This window comes from Rhipicephalus microplus, chromosome X (genome assembly GCF_043290135.1).
Source record: "Rhipicephalus microplus isolate Deutch F79 chromosome X, USDA_Rmic, whole genome shotgun sequence".
Lineage (NCBI taxonomy): Eukaryota > Metazoa > Arthropoda > Arachnida > Ixodida > Ixodidae > Rhipicephalus > Rhipicephalus microplus.
The window spans coordinates 188,060,569-188,075,843 of record NC_134710.1 but is presented as its reverse complement, the minus strand read 5'-3'; the positions used below and the strand labels follow the sequence as shown (position 1 = coordinate 188,075,843).

General features: G+C 47.8%; 1 protein-coding gene across 2 annotated transcripts in view; it reads right to left on the bottom strand.

The window, feature by feature from the left end:
• MYPT-75D (Myosin phosphatase targeting subunit 75D) overlaps positions 1-15,275 on the bottom strand; it is a 393,518-nt gene that overhangs the window by 305,063 nt on the left and 73,180 nt on the right. Inside the window, exon 2 of one of the 2 annotated variants that reach the window (XM_037428768.2) lies at positions 6,290-6,407. The exons of the other annotated variant lie outside the window; for it this stretch is intronic. The gene's annotated coding sequence lies outside the window, so the exon portion shown is untranslated. The remainder of the gene's footprint in view (positions 1-6,289; positions 6,408-15,275) is intronic. 2 annotated transcript variants of the gene reach the window in all.

Here is a 15,275-nt window from a genome sequence, read left to right as displayed (position 1 = left end):
TAGGCTCGTCTCATTTCTTAGGGAGTTTAGATGGTTCCAAAATTTCGCAGCTGCCTTTCTATCTTTTTTATGTACCTCTGCCAGCCACTGAGCTCCCTTCCTTCTAATCTTTTCATTGATCAGAAGGGATGCATCCCTTCTACAGCTTAGAAAGGTTGCCCATTTTCTTTCCACATCATCTGTCGGTTCACCCCGCTGCTTAGCATGTCTGTGTTCCCTAGAGGCTTCCTGGCGTTTTGCTATGGCTCTCTTAACTTCCTCATCCCACCAACTTTTGGGTTTGTGTCTTCTTTTCCGGGGTGACTTGTCACGCGTCTTAGCAAGCTCTATCTCAAAGAGTCTAATTAGATTCGTGTATGTCCACACTGTCTTATTATCCTCCATGATTACTTTCTCAATTTGTTTAGTGGCTATTTCAATTTGCCTTTCTGGATAAAAATTTTCCTGTAGTTGCTCATCTTGTCTCCTTCCCACTTTCACTGCTCTTCCAAAACTTAGCTTGATACGTTTGTGATCGCTACCCAGACTTCTGGAGCCACCTTCATCTATGTGCATTTCCCTGAGCTTATCATACATCCTATGTGACATCAGTGCATAATCTATCGTCGACTGAAGCCTTCCTACCTCCCATGTTATTTGCCCTTCACACTTCTCGGTACTGTTGCAAATGATCAAATCAAGCCTTTCACACATATCCATGATCATTTTGCCTGTCGGGTCGGTATACCCATCTATATCTTCTATGTGCGCATTCATGTCTCCTAGTATAATTATCTCGCACTCTCTTCCTAACTTCTGAATGTCCTTTGATATACACTCTACCATTGCCTGGTTTTCCTCTCTGGCCTTTGCTCCCATCCACAAGTACACGAAACCAAGGAGTGTCATTTGACCTGCCACTTTCCCTTTTAGCCATAAATGTTCCTTGCACTCCTGCTTGACCCTTTGCCAGTCTGTACTTTTATGAATGAATGCCCCAATACCACCCCCCTTTCTGCTGCCTTCTGTTCTATTACAATACTCCCACGCGTAGTCCGGATTGTTCGGAGGTTGTTCCATGTCCCTGAGATGTGTTTCTACAAAACCGTATACCATCGGCCTCTCTTCCCTGAGCTGTTCTTCTATCTCTTCCCATTTCAGCCTGTTCCTACCACCCTGCATGTTAATATACCCTATGTCTGAATTGTCTCGGCGCTCGTGGCTACGTCTATTTATGCCCCGGACTCTATGTATCCTAGATATTGGTGCCACTTTGGAATCGTATCTGTCCATACCACCTGTCGAAGAGTCTCCCTGGTTGTTTTCCTCGTTACTAGCTATCCTGCACCCCGAAGGGCTCGCTTGCCCCCCAAAAAAGCTACTGCGCGTCCTGCAAGTCGCCAACCCACCTCATGACCTAGCCGCCCATCGAAGTGAATTCTGTCTCGTTGAAAACCCCCCCACCTATGCACCTCTCTGTTTATTTCCACCACCTCAAAGCCTTTCTCTCGACTCATCCGCCATATCTCTTGGTTTGCGTTGACCACCGCTCTTTGCAGGTTGCTATCACGCACCGGTACCTCCGGTATCGTGCATATCACTACCTGCACCTTAGGAGAAGTGGCGCGCATGTCATCGACGCCTTTCGCCAGTGTGGCTGCTAGTCCTGCTGCATCTTCATTTAGGACATCGTTTAAACCGCCTGAAATTATCACGAGGTTGCGTCTATCAGCTGTCGTTTTGAGCTTTGCGCTCGCTTGCTTCATGACTGCTTGCGTCCTGGGAACGCCCCTACTGCAACCCCCTTGTCACCTCTTACCCTCTCTTTGATGGCTTCTGTGCATCGATTTAAATTTGAGTCCCCGGCGATTATCACATGCTGTGACTTTTCCGCTGGAGCGTTCTGCACCTGGGGGCTACTTGCACCTGTGACGCCGGCTCTTTTGTTCCCTTCCTGCCCCACCACTACCTCGCTGAAGCTGGGCCTTGCGACAGTTGAACCGGCTAAACCTGTTTTTTCCAAGCTTGCTTGCTTTTCCTTCTCCACCGTTCTGGTTGCCGGTTCCCTACTGTTCTCTCGGTAGGTCGCTTCTTTGTTCAGCTTCGCTAGCACTTCCTCGGCGGACTTCAGTCTTTCTCCCATTGCCCTCGTTTTCTTTTGCTCTGTCGCCAACGCCGTCTCGAGTATGGCGATTCTCATCAGCAGTTCACTCTGGGCAACCATCATTTTCTCCATTTTTTCCTCGACCTCACATTGCCTACACTTCGCATCAGCCTCTTCTCCATCCGCTTCTACGCTTGGGTTCACTTTCAAACCCACACCACATCCTGAACACTTTACAGTCTTTTTAACCATGCCTTTCTGACACCAATTGTCCCTATACTCGATAATTACTAAACTCGAGCCCTGCACTACGAAAAAAAAAAGAAAGTCCAAGCTCTACTACAAAATTTGCGTGTTCAATGTACGCGCACCTCCCCAACGGGGTGGCAAAAGAAAAAAAAAACAACAAAAAAATTTCAAACACACACACCCACACTAACTAATAAATACCTGGTGACTGGCCCCCGAAAAAGCCGTACCATAAAATAAGTGCTACGAAGATTTCAACCGCTGCCTTATAATTATAGAGACAAGCTCAAAACATGCAACAACACTTATCTGCGCAGTCGATCCGGAGCGCTCAAAAAACACGTCCATCCACCTTGACAGCCTGAACTGAACCTTATGCGAAATTTCTGCCATCTGTCGGCCGTCGTGTGCATACCGCCGCGTTAGAGGCTCTGCGCAGCGCACAGTCCGTGTGTGAATTTAGGTGTACGTTTACGTGACACGTATCGACGTGAGGCACGTAATGGCTCATAATCGGAATGCCAGCGTACTGCTGGCGTCTTTGAACTCGAAAGGAACTCGAAATGCTTGAATAATGAAGGTAAGGCGTAAACTTTGCTTCTTATTTTTTTCCAAGCTGACGTTTCGAGAATGTGCTCCCGCTTCTGCTCCCGAAATACGTATTTGCACTCGCCTTTCTGAGCAAATAATACGTGCAATAGCATTTGCATTCGCGTTTCCACAAAATTCTGCACGTCAAAGCAAGGCGGTTTTTGCAACGTTTTCGCTAACAGCCGCTTACCAAAGCTGCCTTGCTTCGGCGTGCAGCAATCTGTGGGGAACACTAATGCTATTGCACGTCTTACTTGCTTAGAAAGGAGAACATGTGTTTCGGGAGCAGTAGGCGGATCACATGCTGGAAACTTCAGATTGAAAAAATAACAAGGGACAAAGTTTACGGCTTACATCTCTGTGTGTTGCAAGAGACGCAGGAATACGTCGGCATTGCGATTATGAGCCAATATACACCTCACGTCGATACGCTTTACGTATATACGTATACAAAACACACGCAGACTGTGCGTACTGCGCCGCGCTGAGCCTCTAACATGGCGGTATGCACACGACGGCCGACACATGGCAGCAATTTCGCATGCAGCAATATTGCATAATGTCTCGAATTACTGTATGTGCTACCTATGCATATACAGTAACTCTAATAAGGTATATTGCTCATTTTCCTTAAGCCGGTGTTTTCTTGTTTTTTATATATCGCGACGTGAATAAGGCCATGAAACATTGTATGCAACAACGCAACTGTTCTCATGCGTACGCGTATACCGTGACACAAAAGTTCACAGCCCAATAAGGGCGCCACTCAAAGCCATCTGTAAACTAGTCTATGGACTTGTTCCATGAAAAACGGCAGGCGCTGTCGACACAGCGCGGCGCTTGTAGCGAAGTTGTGGCGCGTGGGCTCCGCCCAGCCCAAAGCTCGCCAACGCTCTCAATGAACAACTGGCACAGCAACTCCAAAGCTGCCTCCAAGCACAGAGCGGGGGGAGCCTCCGGCGTTTACAAATATGGAGTAGGTCTATACAGGAGTACGTCTATACACAAGGTTATATCAGGACTCTGGTTATACTATGTTCTGTAAGCGCGCCTGGATAACCGAGTAGTTAAGACGCTCGCCTTCGGATCGTGAGCACGCTGGTTCGAATTACGGCGCCTGATAAGGATTTCTTTTCCGCAAGATTTTTCTTTTTTATATCCGCCTATATCCATCATATTATATATATATATATATATATATATATATATATATATATATATATATATATATATATATATATATATATATATATATATATATATATATAGAAAAAGGGTAATTCTCTCAGTGGTGATTCCACTGGCCAAGCTGAGCAAGTTTTCTTGCTCAACCACCCAAAATTAGATTAATATGCACTGATGGGCTAGTTGGTGAGCGATGATTTTCGAAGAAACGGCGCACAAAAGAACACAAAACAGACAATTTTTTTTGTAACTTCTTATGAGCACCCTGTCTTTTTTGGCGATTTTATTCATATGGTTTTTTAATATTTATTGTGGTCTTCACAGTTGTTCGCTGCTTTCAGCGCGCATGAGCGTGTTCTCATACACAAGCCGGGTCTTTCGAGGATAAATCAGTTGCAGTACGGCAGTTCTGCTTGCGTCCTTTTATGAGTGCTTGTTTCGCGTCTTTCTGCGCGCTGCTTTTTCAAAAAGCAGGCTTGGAATTCCACTTGCCCATTGGGAGCAAGTTCGCGCTTTCCACTGGTGGATTCGGAGCAACCCGCTCCCCAAGTGTGCGTTGACTCGTCTAGAAGAGTCAGACTACGCCGGAACTGCGCCAACGAGGCGCCGTCATTTCCGGAGAATACGGACACCGAGGCTGTTTTTGAGGTGTTAGCAGCGTTGGCAGCCGGATGCGTGCGACAACTTCTTGCGCACTCCCTGCCGGAACGAATTGATTTTTAGCTGCTTGATCTGGATGGGCTCCCTCTACACCCGATTTCGCCGCTCCGAGGACACCCACCGCTCGAGGTCTGGCATGAACAATTGGAGCTCGACTTCCCACCCTTCGCACGTCGCCCAGCCACCACAAGAAAGTTGGCATCCGGGATTAGAAGTTTACGGTGAATTGAAAACTGCGGTTCTCGGTTAGGCATCAGTCAGCTCGTGCACCGCTGCACAACGCATTTCGGGGCCCCCATCGAGCACCCCGTAACTTCTCGTTTCGTCGATGACTCGCGTATGAACAATGCGCCGAGGCAGCTGAGCTTTGACACGAGAGAAAAACGTTCTTGCGCGCTTCCTGCGTAAGGCCCCTCCCTGCGGAATGGCGGGAGGTAGGCTTCAGTGACACGGAGAAACGCTTTCTGCACGGGGTCCCTTTGAAATCCGATAGAGCGCGTCAGCACGACGCCACCGAGAAACGACGACAAGGGACCCGCGCGACAGCTCCCCGATCTCTTTCTTGGACCCTGCGGGATTTCGCTCGGACAGCCAGCCCGCCACTCGGATTCCAGAGCTCCACCATATATTCCCGGCTTTCGATCACCGATCGAGACTAACTCGCCCGTTCTCTGTCGCGGCTTCCTCTGCTTCGGGAGAGATTAAAAAAGAAGAGACACCAGTCGCACTTCGCTTCCAGTTCACGTTATCGCTTGATGAAACGTGCCTCCTGCAGGGCTCGGTTCGTCGTCTATAGACGAAAGGCCACGTCGAAACTTACTCTGTTGCCAAGGTGATGCATTACGTAACTAACCCGCACCTCGCAACCAGCACCCGTGTCGTGAAGTGTCACATTCGAAAATCCCACACACAGAAAGAAGAGAGAAAAAATATGTCTGCCCAGAGGAAAGAACACGCCGAACAAAAGTCGTCAGGCATTACCGACACTATCGCGCGCCACTGCATAGGAATAGTTTGTTGAATGCAGTTGTTTATTTTTCATCTCATACACGCCGCATTGAGTCGATGACACCGACGACAACAGCGGCGCTGTCCGGGTCTGCGAACGCAAATAACGGAAAATAAGTCGAAAAATAGCACCTCGAGTTTCCCTAGAAAACAGAAAAAAAATGCGAGACATTACGGTTGAGCGCACATAATAAAGGTTGCGAGGTCAAGAAGAGCATGAACACATGCTCAGAGTGATGGAAACGGGAGAACAGAGAAGTCAGCAAAAACGCCCCATACAACACGTCATGGGCAAATAAGGAAACACTTCCACATATTGGAATTTTTTTTAAGTAAGTATATAGGCTGTAAGTCTTGGCGTTACGTTTCGCGCACGATTAAGCCACAAAGCCACCAGGCAGGGAAAAAAAGACAAAAAAATAAACAGCTGTAAGCAAATGGCCGCACATTCTGAGAGACTGCTGCAGAAGGTGCGCCCACGGACAGCTGACGAGAGGTGAAGAAGAGGTATACCTGTGCAACATGGAGGGCATCCCGTGCGACGCCATGGAGAGAGGACGCCAGGGGACGAGCGGTGCCTGGGATTCAATATCACCTAAGTAGTCGACCGTGACGCGCCACACGCAATCATCTGCAGGGAAAAAGAGAAGACGTTAAGTGAGACGCCACCCAGAGCTATGTCAACCGATATTTTTCCCCCAAAACTGCGCGGCAAGGAGGCGATCATGAACGACGGCGTCGCCTCACTCCTTTGCTCTATCTTCATTGGCAGGCGTCTTGCCAGTCCCTTAGGTTTAATTATGGCACCAATTAGACGACGTCTACCACACAACGGGTGGAATGCGCTCTTCAGCCGTTACGGCACACCACGGCGAAGGAAACAAAGGAAAACAGAAAACTTGGGCGTCAAACAACAAGTTTTCTTTTTCTTTGTTCCTTCATTCTTTGTACGGAAAACCACGGCACCATGGCAAGCTATCACTATCAGGCGCGAAAATGACCTCGAAGTGATAATCGATGCACAAGCGGAGATTGGCGGCCAGAGCGGCATGTATTAAGGACGCTGTGACTGCGTTACCCATCTCAGTCGCGGTCAACGTTTATAAAACACGTTCAGTTGCCAAAGTGGCCGCCTCCGACATACATTGGAGGCAGCGAAATACTTCCGGGCCACGTGGCGCTACTGCAGCAAGACGCTCCTCGTAGCAGACGACGAAACGCCAGCGAACGTCGCGTATGTGACGTTCGCTCGCTATACACACACACACACGCACACACACGCACACACACGCATACACACACACGCACACACACACAGACACACACACACACACACAGACACACACACACGCACACACACACACACACACAGACAGACAGACACACACACAGACAGACAGACACACACACAGACAGACAGACACACACACAGACAGACAGACAGACACACACACACAGACAGACAGACACACACACAGACAGATATAGATATATAGATAGATATATAGATAGATATATAGATAGATAGATATATAGATAGATATATATATAGATAGATAGACATATAGATAGATATATATATAGATAGATAGACATATAGATAGATATATATATAGATAAATATATAGATAGATAGATATTCAATGCCACTGAAGTTCCCTAAAAATGTGTCGCATTCAAAGGAGGGAAGCCCAAGCAGCGTCTAATTAATCAGACGCCCTTCACACCGGCGTCCTTCTACTTCACAGGTTTCTGCAGGATCGCTGTACCCCATCCATCAATCTCTTAAACAGAGACGGGGTTATCTTCCGTTCTTACATAATCCTGCCTCGAAGCCATCTTCTGCGCATATAACTTCTCCTAAGGTCATGTTTCGTAAGTGTTTGTCCTTCGAGTACATTGTTGTATTTCTTTATAAATCGCGTCGCGTGGCCGGTATCAAGAATAAAAGCCGACCGACAGAGCAGGGAGTCTAGGATGAAATAAAAATTGAAGTACAACAGCAACAACGGACCAGCAGGCACAGCGGACAAAAAGGAACGAGAGACCCGCTATGAAGTGCTTCGCATAAAACCTATAAATACACCCGCAAATCGAACCGCGATCCCTACGTGAACAGACGGTCGTTCGGGTGCTGAAAGCGTCGTCCAGGACGTCAACTCTCCCGACGGCGCGTGCATAGCAGTGTGACGTGCCGACACATCAAGTGCCTGCGCGACCGCAGTACTGAACGCTATACCGCGGCGAGACAAAGATGCCTCGTGGGCAGCAGACTGCGTGGGACATGCAGAGCAAAACGGTCGATGGCAACGATCGGCCGAACGTCCGGATTCCTGCAAGCCGAACTCTGGAGTGCGCGAGGAGGGACAGAGTGTGGCGGCATGCCGGGCGGAAAACGATCGCTCGAACCGGGAGTGTCAGCAGCTGGCGTTTCTCGCGCGCCAGAATCTCCCTGCTCGGATTCTCGACCCCCGCTTCTATCGTTTATATCGTAGAACCACCATTTCTACTTCATTATATTTTTAATTGCGCTTCTTTGCGTGTCCCGAAACCACGATCTCATTACGAGGCAAGCCTCACCGGGGTACCATCGTATTACTGCTAACGACAGATGAGGCCGATCTTCAACGTGCATTTAATCAAAGTGAGCGAGCGTTCCTTCATTTCAGCCCACCAACAGAATGCGGCGGAAGCAGCCGAGCAGCGCAAAGTACGGCGGAACGCTGTCGGGAAAGTGTTAGTCAACTTCCTCACATCTCACGGAATACAGTGATATTCTAACATGACCGTTGTAATCTTATTTGGGTCGCGCACGCACTTTCTTGCCTCCGCAATAACGCCTTTCGCCGGAATATTTTTGTGAGGCAATCATGCGAGCAAAAAGCCCACGCGGTTCGTGGTTTCACAATCGCTCGGGTTCGCTGTGGAGCGGGACACATGAACGGCGTCCAAAGCGATGCTTCGGAAAGGAGACCATTCCCACTCATCGCGTACACACAATCTCAGTATAGACGGTGACAAAAATCTTCATAGGATCCCTTGTGTAACGGGCGGCAGAAAATGTTCGCCTAGCCTCCCCGATTTAATAACGCTTTATTATACCTATCACACATTCCACAGCATTTAGGTTATCCAGATATTTCATTTGTTGACTCATACACCTGTCGGGTTTTACCTACGCCTGTAGAGAATCCACTTATATCTCACGCTCTTTTTTTTTTTTCCCCCTTAGCACTGCACTAAATATCCCTTCCTCATCTGATCCAATTACGATTAAATATTACACCCCACCTTGAATCCTAGTCCCTTTGAAAGGTAAATAGGTCTTACTGGGCGATCCAGGCATTTCATTTCAGTGAGTACTTAGTCTTTTCCGGGCTATAGTCCTGTGGCAGGCACATGCATCACGCCGCGACGAATATTCGCTCTCTCAAGTTTTTTTTTCATTATTCTTGGTTCTCAGACAACCTCCTGGCGCCTCAAATGGCAGCGCACCGCCCTTTCCTTGTAACGCAGATTATATGAAACGCACATCATAGCGTAGAACGGCGGATTATTAATTTTGACCACATCGAGGTTATATTAATGAACATCTAAATTTACGTGTACCGTCAATATTTTCATCTCACCCTAATCTAATTTGCGCTTTAGGGCTACTTTCATGCTTACTTCTTAGCACTTACTCGCCCCAATTGCGCAAGTACACTCGCCACACACATTATATATATATATATATATCCTCAGCCTGACTAACTACGTCCACTGCAGGACAAAGGCCTCTCCCATGTTCCGCCAGTTAACCCGGTCCTGTGCTTGCTGCTGCCAATTTATACCCGCAAACTTCTTAATCTCATCTGCCCACCTAATCATCTGTCTCCCCCTAACCCTCTTGCCTTCTCTGGGAATCCAGTTAGTTACCCTTAATGACCAACGGTTATCCTGTCTACGCGCTTCATGCCCGGCTCATGTCCATTTCCTCTTCTTGATTTCAGCTGTGATATCCTTAACCACTCTTACGGTTACAACTACCTCTTAAGGTTACACCTACCATTTACCTTCCCACTGCCCGCTGCGTCGTCCTCAATTTAAGCTGAAACCTCCTTGTAAGTCTTAAGGTTTCTGCTTAAGTCTTAAGAACGCTTAAGTCTTAAGAACGCTTGTGCGCGTAACACAACCACCTTCTTGCCACGCACAACGCGTTGGTTCGATCCCCGCGAGGACTTATATTCTTCATTTATTTTTTATTTATTTACATCTACCTTGTGTTCTCGCTCGCGTACGACGCTGAATTTTCGCGCTCTACCAACGACGCTACAGCGAAATTTCTGCGAAAGGAGCTTTTACACGCTGCTCTGCGCGGTCTTCGAAGAGAGCCGCGTACATTTCACCGCCGCCATGCCCCTGTCGAATCGAGCGCGTCACGAATTCGCATCACCCGAGTGCGGCCCATTCCCTGCGGCTCATTCCCTATAATTCAGGCATGAGCTGTAGCTAACGTAGAGTAGCAGCTACGGACAACAGCGTCCGCAGCCACACACTTCGCTGTTTTAGGCAAGTATGATTCCGTCTGTGCGTAAATCGCTGCTATACATAGTACCGACGACGAAGCACCATCGTTCGCCGAAGAGGAGCTCATTCTTGCACAGCTGATCAGTCAGTGGGTGCGACAATATCGCATACAACAGTTTAAGCAAGCGAATTGGCGAACACGGGTTTTAGCTGGGATCTCACACCAACAAATAACGGGCCAGTTCGAGTACGCGCAGCCCTAGATGGCGATTTCGCCACACTCGGCCGTTAGGCGGCGCGCATTTCAATATGGCGGCCCCCTGTCGTGAAAACTTGAAAACGCGTATAGAGTGACCTAGAATAGTGGGAGTGTCCAAAGCGCCGCAGACCGTATTCGAAAACTCTTCGCTCCTACGTGAGCCCAAAGCGTGCGTGCACAAAAGGGCTTTGGGGGCCCAAGCTTTTGGGGACCCTATTCAAAAACTCTCCAATGGCAGCTCATTCAGCCGCAGAAATTTGAATTACGAAAGAAAAAAGACCAATGACCAGAGCGCCTAACAGTATACCACGCCAAAGCTTAATGACGTCACGACTCGTGTCTACCTAGATCGAACCCATCCTGGCAACTTTTACACGCATTGACACGTTGCTACGTTCGAGGGCACAGGTTCGATTCCTGGTCACGGCGCTCGCACTTCGATAGCGGCAAAATGCTATGAACACCCGGGAGCTTAGAATTCGGAGGCCATTACAAAAACCCCAGATGGTTGAAATTAATCCGGGGTCCCTCACTATGACATATGCTTCGTGATCATGTCGTGGCTTAGTCAAGTAAACCCCACCGATTATTACAACCTGGACGGACCACAGAACAAATCTCACGACTGTACCGAGATAAGTGTTGCAGCCATGTTGATAATGTGGCGACACAACGCACTGACAGCACCGAAACGCGTCATGCACGAGGCCTCAACCACAGCCAGTCTTCTCCCTGCCGCATTTTTTTTTAACACAGGCTGCGCCATTTCGCGGCGCTGCCGAAAAGCCCATGCGGCTTCGGTAACTAATTTGGCATCAACGCGTGGCCCCACGAATGCCTAGCAAACTATTCCTTCAACTCACTAAGGAAGCTTGCGAAATTGGCTGAATAAATTTCTCTTTTGGGAAGGGGATTGGGTGTGCGGCCTCATTTCCATCCTGTCCGTTTGACTGACCACCACTGTTGTGGATAAAAACATACAAGGACGACTCCTATCGTTGCGAGGCCACGTTTTCACAGCCAGCTTCATGGTTGCCAGTCAGCGAACAAAAATACTACCCCCATACCTCCGCTGAGGTTAGAACACGGAGTTGGAAAATCTGCCTTTGGAGCGAGCGTGGTAAACACTACACTTTCCTCTTTCGTGGTATTTCAAGCACGGATGGAACGACGTCATCGCTGACCAGCTCCAACAGCACACACAGATCAATGACCGCTTTGTATGAATTTCGGAGGCCAGAGCGAAGCAATTAATACTTTACTGAACGAGTATTACACTGCGCGGATCTCATGGAGATCCTTTTTCAAAAGATGGCAGCGTGTCCCTTTGCAACTGCTCCATGACGCACTCGTGAAGACAGTGTCAGGGGCTCCAAGGAGACTGACATTACAATGCTAAGAAACGTGGAAGTTCAAATGTTGTACAAGAGAAATGTCAGCAAATGAAGAAAACGATGGAAGGGAAGAGGGAGAGAAAAACGGAGAAGGCGACACAAAGGAACCTACGGAATAACAGCCGACATTCGCTATTGTGAAAAACTACTTTTCCAAATCCGCGCGGAACTTGCACTCTTTCTGCGCACCAATTTAACCTTTCTTCCTCGTTTGCTCAGAGTTCTACAAGTATATGCGCCACCTCGCTCAACAGACAACTTGAATTCACACTTCGCTCGGTGAAGCGTTACATCTGTGCACGAAAATGGCGACGATGGACACTATAAAGTTTCCGCTTTACAGTTGCGCCAACAGTAATAAAGTTACCACACCCAAGTCATGCATTGCGCGTCGCTGATAAAATTATTCTACAGAACTCACACGCGCGTTTATTGCCAGACGATTCTGAGCGGCCAAATTGTTTCTTCCCGAGTTTCTTCTGCAGATGCACAGAAAATTGCTTATTTAACTTGGCTAATCCCACTGGTAAACTAAGTAAAAACGTCGAGAACTTCTGCTGTCGCGTCAAACTAGATTAAAGCAGAATGCCTTGTTTATTTCTTGAAGAAATTTGAGTAAATTTTCAAAACAGCCTCAAGGTGGCAGGAAAAGAAGTGTTTTAAGTAGCCAATGAATCCTAATCACATCTAAAAAAAAAACTATTTTCAATCAGCGCCAACGGGAGAGACAGAAGTTTGGCGACATAAAGTAGGCCATCGTCCTCGTTGCGTTTACGAGGTCACAGATGAGAACATTGAAGCGTCAAAGCCGAATATAATTTATGTGGAAGTTCGGACGTGCATTCACTAAAAAGAAAAAGGAAAGGAGTTCGCGTAGCCCACGCAACTCCTTACCAAGCACTTCTTTGTCCGGCCAGACAACGTATAAGATCTCGGGTTTTACGTCCCGAAACCACGATACGATTACAAGAGACGCCGTAGCGGAGAGCTCTGAAGATTTCTACACTGTAGACAGAAATAAGGCGAGATGGGAGTAAATGACCTTGTCCTTTAGCGCACGCGCCGATGGGAGTTTTATAAACACCGTCCGGACCTTCAGTAGGGGGTTTTCGCATGGTGCCAGGGTTTTTTCATTTATTTACAACCCATCGGGGAACTTTTTCAGGTGAGTATGGGAGTAAATTTTCTGCATCGACTGAGAAAAAAATTACGTCAGCAGCCGTACCACATGCAAGCGTAACTTAGATTGCGTTACCTTCACAGCACACTACAAAGATTACTTCATTGCGTTACCTTCACAGCACACTACACAGCACACTACCTTCACAGCACACTACAAAGTACGTGCACTGGCATTGCACAGTACACGAGCCCAAACCATTTCGCCGCCATTCAAATGCGACCGCCGGAATCCTACCCGCGACCTTCGGGTCAGCAGCAGAGCTCCCTACAGCCACTCACTAATCCACCGTGGCGGACGACCTAACCGTGTCGTGGAGGCGCTCCCATAGAATGCATTAAACACGTATCATCGACACACGAAACGTGCAACCAGCTTTATTCAAGCGCCAAACAGGTGAACTCACCTAAGGGCTGTCCAACTAGACAAAATAGAGCACTTATCAATATGTACTCTTTCACAGACAGTGCTTTCCGAGTGCTTGTCCCGCTACGCCTAAATGCGATCCCAACGCCACACTCATCAAGCTCGGAGTTTAATGGACAGGCTATTCCTTGGATGCACATGCACGATTCAATAAATAGGCCCATTCTATGCGCTTTGCTAAAACATCGTCTTCATCTGTTTACGAAGCGAGTGATTGTTTTGTCTTTTTCAGGTCGTACTGCGGATTATGCATTGAGCAAGGCAGCCCGATTCAGTCATTTTAGGATGTCTGTGGAAACTGCGCGCACTTAGGTTTCGTAGCAAGACGCCCGTATGAATGAGTGCCAAGTAAGCATGGGGGACTCTGCAATAACTGCATAATCATTTAAAAGCTTTATACGCACTCATTACTTAGGTCCTGCTTTTATCTTTTTTTTTTCTCGTCGCCACACGATAGTTCGCCCTCTAACCACAAGCTCGAAGTGGTTTTACTTATAAATGAGAAAGAGATAGAGAGAGAGAGAGAAAAGAGACACAACTTAGCTGTTGGCTTAACCGGTCCACCGGCCATTGGAAATAAAATTAAGACAACCGCTAAGTTGTGTTTCTTCTTTTCACAAGTACGTTTGGCCCGTTCAAAAAACTACAGTGGTTATATATATATATATATATATATATATATATATATATATATATATATATATTCCTCCCACTAAAGATTGGTCGGTTATGTCGAAGTCAGATGCGTAAGAAAGAAGATCGATCGATCTGAGCTCGGTCGCCATAAAGACTGGAAGCCGCTAATAATCGAGTGCAATTCGAGACGGGTATACATTGCGTGACGACCGAAGACGAAATGTGGTGGGAGCAATCAGTTATTGAACAGCCAAATGTCGAAGAAACAAAAAAGGGGGGGGGGGGGGGGCGAAGAAACGCACACGTGGTTACGGCGCGATTGCGAAGTCGGCCTTGACCGATAAAGTGACCGACCCGGATATATGATATCAAGACCGGATTTCACACGGACGGTTGTTCCTCGTACGCGAGGAAAGTGCATGGCGTCACACGCAGACGGCAATTATGCTAACCCAACTAAGTGTCTCGGCCCCACTGCTTGACGCGCGATATTCCGATTAACCACGGGAATTCATCCCTGTCGTGTGCGTCGAAATATCCACCGGAATCGACGTGGAAAGTGCACCGGTCCTCTCCACACTGAACAGAAGACAGACACTTTTAGTTGGGCGTACGGGGAATCTGCGTGCGCTGTGGAAAAAACTACGTTGCGCACGCTGCAAATGAAGCGTGCAATGGCACTTTAACGTACCTCGATGCGTTTCACTCAACTATGTAAGTCATATTCGAGACGCAAGGGTTTGGAATGCTTACGCTAGAGCTATGCTAGGTCTCAGTAATAACGTGCCCTCTGTGATCTGCGCAAAAACATCCCGACTGCCAGAGTATAAAGAGCCACCAGCGTAAAAGTCGGGCCGTAGCATTCGCTGTGTAGATATTTAGCATCATTCTTAGGTGCCACTGAATGTGCACGTTCACATTTGCTGTTTTGGAACTTGGGTGCGCAATGCAAGAACGGCGTCTGATCGTGCACGGCCGCACTGAATCGACCTGAGCGTTCTATCCAGCGCTGCTGTGGATGAGGCTTAGCGTACCCCGCAGGAAGTCGTCGCGTACCAGGTAGTCATGACCTTACGATGTACTATACTAGCACAT